The sequence below is a fragment of the Heptranchias perlo genome, unplaced genomic scaffold (genome assembly GCF_035084215.1).
Source record: "Heptranchias perlo isolate sHepPer1 unplaced genomic scaffold, sHepPer1.hap1 HAP1_SCAFFOLD_958, whole genome shotgun sequence".
Classification (NCBI taxonomy): Eukaryota; Metazoa; Chordata; class Chondrichthyes; order Hexanchiformes; family Hexanchidae; genus Heptranchias; species Heptranchias perlo.
The window spans coordinates 45,001-50,000 of record NW_027140001.1 but is presented as its reverse complement, the minus strand read 5'-3'; the positions used below and the strand labels follow the sequence as shown (position 1 = coordinate 50,000).

The 5,000-nt window shown below is 54.9% G+C and overlaps 2 pseudogenes; both read left to right on the top strand.

Moving 5' to 3' along the window:
- The first annotated feature begins 628 nt into the window (after positions 1-628).
- LOC137319988 (U2 spliceosomal RNA) lies at positions 629-745 on the top strand (annotated as a pseudogene).
- Positions 746-1,704: 959 nt separating this feature from the next.
- Positions 1,705-1,821, top strand: LOC137319994 (U2 spliceosomal RNA; annotated as a pseudogene).
- Positions 1,822-5,000: the final 3,179 nt, after the last annotated feature.

Genomic DNA, 5,000 nt, shown 5'->3' with positions numbered 1-5,000 from the left:
GAACTGGACTGACTGTCTGTCTGTCTGTCTGTCTGTCAAGGGGAGGAAAAGGCGGCGGTGGTGGTGAGGGTGGAGCTTTACGCTCAGGAGGGGAGACTTTCTTTCAGAGGTGCCAATTAATCTGCAGCAGAAAGTCATCCCCCCCCGACTGGGATTCGAAGCCCGGTCCTGACCACGAGACCACCGGGGAGAGCTGCCTCAAGTCCCTGAGGGACCTGGACACGAGGCCGAGGACACACGCACGCCTGCTGCACTGGCAGCAGCGACCAGCAGGGGGCTGACCGGCTGATCCTTCCCTTTCACAGGCAGGCTTTTGGCCCTCGCTGAAACGACAAAGGTGTTCAGAAGGAAGTGCTGGGGGGAAGGCAGGCAGGGAGGGACGGACACAGGGAAGTCCGCACAAAACAGGTCCCCTGGAACCTCTGACCCAGAAAACCGGGTTCCTGGTGAAAGCAGTCCTGCCATTGACAGGAGAATGGACAGGGCCCGGCAGCTTGAGACACATCTTTCTTTCAATAAGCAAGTTCTTTTTAAAAAAGTTTCCTTCCACAGCAGCTCTGAGTGAGAGAGAGAGAGAGAGACACTGACTCACTGACTGATACTGACACCGACACACACACACACACATATTATTTACTTTTATTTTTAATTGATTTTTAGAACAGGGAGATGGAATAGGGGCTTGCTCCGTCCACTCCACGCATCGACCCAGTATTGCAGTGTTTCTGGGAACGGTGCAGCTCCCCGTGGGGAGATATTCAAAAGGAAAATCAGCTCTTTCCCAGTGTCTCTGTGTGTGTGTGTGTGTGTGTGTGTGTGTGTATTATTACTGAGAATAAAGCTGATATCTCTCTCTCTCTCTCTCTCTCTCACTCAGAGCTGCTGTGGAAGGAAACCTTTTTAAAAAGACCTTTCTCAGCTCAGTGGTATTTTTTTCTTCTCCAAGGCTGAGTGCCGCTCGCACGTAGCGATATAATTCAAAGTGCAAAATAACTTGGCGTCGTTGACTTTAAACAAGCAGGGTCTGCTTCCAAATGAAAGCTGCGCTCCCGAACTGGACTGTCTGACTGTCTGTCTGTCTGTCTGTCTGTTTGTCAAGGGGTGGAAAAGGCGGTGGTGGTGGTGAGGGTGGAGCTTTACGCTCAGGAGGGGAGACTTTCTTTCAGAGGTGCCAATTAATCTGCAGCAGAAAGCCATCCCCCCCGACCGGGATTCGAAGCCCGGTCCTGACCACGAGACCACCGGGGAGAGTTGCCTCAAGTCCCTGAGGGACCTGGACACGAGGCCGAATACACACGCACGCCTGCTGCACTGGCAGCAGCGACCAACAGGGGGCTGACCGGCTGATCCTTCCCTTTCACAGGCAGGCTTTTGGCCCTCGCTCAAACGACAAAGGTGTTCAGAAGGAAGTGCTGGGGGGAAGGCAGGCAGGGAGGGACGGACACAGGGAAGTCCGCACAAAACAGGTCCCCTGGAACCTCTGACCCAGAAAACCGGGTTCCTGGTGAAAGCAGTCCTGCCATTGACAGGAGAATGGACAGGCCCCGGCAGCTTGAGACACATCTTTCTTTCAATAAGCAAGTTCTTTTTAAAAAAGTTTCCTTCCACAGCAGCTCTGAGTGAGAGAGAGAGAGAGAGAGACACTGACTCACTGACTGATACTGACACCGACACACACACACACACACACACACACACACACATATTATTTATTATTATTTTTAATTGAATTTTAGAACAGGGAGATGGAATAGGGGCTTGCTCCGTCCACTCCACGCATCGACCCAGTATTGCAGTGTTTCTGGGAACGGTGCAGCTCCCCGTGGGGAGATATTCAAAAGGAAAATCAGCTCTTTCCCAGTGTCTGTGTGTGTGTGTGTGTGTGTGTGTGTGTGTATTATTACTGAGAATAAAGCTGATATCTCTCTCTCTCTCTCACTCAGAGCTGCTGTGGAAGGAAACCTTTTTAAAAAGAACTTTCTCAGCTCAGTGGTATTTTTTTCTTCTCCAAGGCTGAGTGCCGCTCGCACGTAGCGATATAATTCAAAGTGCAAAATAACTTGGCGTCGTTGACTTGAAACAAGCAGGGTCTGCTTCCAAATGAAAGCTGCGCTCACGAACTGGACTGACTGTCTGTCTGTCTGTCTGTCTGTTTGTCAAGGGGTGGAAAAGGTGGCGGTGGTGGTGAGGGTGGAGCATTACGCTCAGGAGGGGAGACTTTCTTTCAGAGGTGCCAATTAATCTGTAGCAGAAAGTCATCCCCCCCGACCGGGATTCGAAGCCCGGTCCTGACCACGAGACCACCGGGGAGAGTTGCCTCAAGTCCCTGAGGGACCTGGACACGAGGCCGAGGACACACGCACGCCTGCTGCACTGGCAGCAGCGACCAACAGGGGGCTGACCGGCTGATCCTTCCCTTTCACAGGCAGGCTTTTGGCCCTCGCTCAAACGACAAAGGTGTTCAGAAGGAAGTCCTGGGGGGAAGGCATGGAGGGACGGACACAGGGAAGTCCGCACAAAACAGGTCCCCTGGAACCTCTGACCCAGAAAACCGGGTTCCTGGTGAAAGCAGTCCTGCCCCGCCCTGCCATTAACATGACAATGGACAGGGCCCGGACCAGGCGCAGCGGACGGTAGCGAGCAGTCGGAGGGTGAAAATCCGCCAGTGGGTGAAAAGGAGAGCCGTGCGGTGAGAGGAGGCGGAAAGCGGTTCGCAGACTTTCGCTGTACCTCCGGCGGGCAGCGCCGCACCTCCGAGCGCTCGGTACCGTCCGCTGCGCCTCGTCCTGCCGCACGCGACGAGCCGTCCCCGGAGGAAATCGGCCTCGGCCTTCCTGAGATATCAGTCTCCAGGTGGGACAGAAAAACCGGGGGCCCCCGGCTCGCTTTCGGCGGCCCGCTAGTCGACTTCCCGTCGTGCGAACGCGATCCTTCCGGTACCCTTCGGTGCCCCTTGCCCGACTCTAGCTCCGGTGGTAAAGCGGAGTCGGTCGGTCTGACGGCCGCCGAGTTAGCAGGCGGAAAGCGGTTTGCAGCCTTTCGCTGTACCTCCGGCGGGCAGCGCCGCACCTCCGAGCGCTCGGTACCGTCCGCTGCGCCTCGTCCTGCCGCACGCGACGAGCCGTCCCCGGAGGAAATCGGCCTCGGCCCTCCTGAGATATCAGCCTCCATACGGGCGTCACAAATCAGTGGACATGGTCAGCTGCAAAGCAGTGTCATTACAACCTTTCATAAACGACAGGGCAGCACCGCACCGCACTGCACTGCACTGCACTGCACCCCACACTACATCACACTTGCCTGCCTGCCAGCCTGCCGCTGCCTACTCTCACCAGCGGACCAAAGTGAGGATAACACCCCGAAGCAAGCATCTCCCTTGCCGCCCACCAGCCCACACCAATCCCCTTGCCTGCCTCCCACAAATTCCACCAGCGAGGCAAAGTGAAAATCAACCCCCAAAAAACGCACTCCACACCGGCCATCGCCCGCTATACACCCCCCCCCCCCCCCCCCCGGGGTGAATATTAAGCCCGAGAACACCGACTGTAACCCACCGCAGTGAAAAGTTGAAGTGGCAACTCATTAACCAGATTTACACTTGGCAACTCATAAACCAAATGAACAAAAAATCTGGTTAATGAGTTGCCCAAAATAAATCTGGTTAATGAGTTGCCACTTCAACTTTTCACTGCGGTTGGTTACAGTCGGTGTTCTCGGGCTTAATATTCACCCCGGGGGGGCGGGGTGGGTGATTCTGGGGGTAGTGTCTGGGAGGGTGAGCCTTTTATTCGGCAGGAGGCGTGTGGGGAAATCATCAACCTGTCAGACGATGAGTTGTCACAAACGCCATTGCTTAATGAAAGCTGCGCTCCCGAACTGGACTGACTGTCTGTCTGTCTGTCTGTCCGTTTGTCAAGGGGAGGAAAAGGCGGTGGTGGTGGTGAGGGTGGAGCTTTACGCTCAGGAGGGGAGACTTTCCTTCATGCCAATTAATCTGCAGCAGAAAGTCATCCCCCCCCCCGACTGGGATTCGAAGCCCGGTCCTGACCACGAGACCACCGGGGAGAGCTGCCTCAAGTCCCTGAGGGACCTGGACACGAGGCCGAGGACACACGCACGCCTGCTGCACTGGCAGCAGCGACCAGCAGGGGGCTGACCGGCTGATCCTTCCCTTTCACAGGCAGGCTTTTGGCCCTCGATTAAACGACAAAGGTGTTCAGAAGGAAGTCCTGGGGGGAGGGAGGCAGGGAAATCAGCACAAAGCAGGTCCCCTGGAATCTCACACCTGCGTCCCAGAAAACAGGTCTCCTGGTCAAAGCAGTCCTGCCCCGTCCTGCCATTAACGTGACAATGGACAGGGCCCCGGCAGCTTGAGACACATCTTTTTTTCAATATGCAAGTTCTTTTTAAAAAGGTTTCCTTCCACAGCAGCTCTGAGTAAGAGTGAGAGAGAGAGAGAGAGAGACACTGACTGACACTGACACACACACACACACACACACACACACACACACACACCGTCTCCCATCCGATTGGTGGACTATGGGATTGAAAATCGAACTTTGAGTTTCAATGCAGGGGGGAGAGCGCGAACGCAGCCCCTCCCAACTACCACACGCGCGTTGTTGTTGTTGTAATATAGAACTGCAAGTTGCCGTTGTCGTGGTCGTTTCGAATCAGCACAAAGTAGGTGCCTCCCTGGAATGTCACACCTGCGTCCCAGAAAACAGGTCTCCCGGTCAAAGCAGTCCCGCCCCCGCCCTGGGATTAACATGACAACGGACAGGGCCCAGTCAGGGAGCAGCTTGAGAGACACCTTTCAATAGGCACTTCTGAAACATTAACGCCTTGTTTCTTCCGACAGTTTAACCAGCGATTAACATGACAACGGACAGGGCCCAGTCAGGGAGCAGCTTGAGAGACACCTTTCAATAGGCGCTTCTGAAACATTAACGCCTTGTTTCTTTCGACAGTTTAACCAGCCTTTAACACGCCTTGTG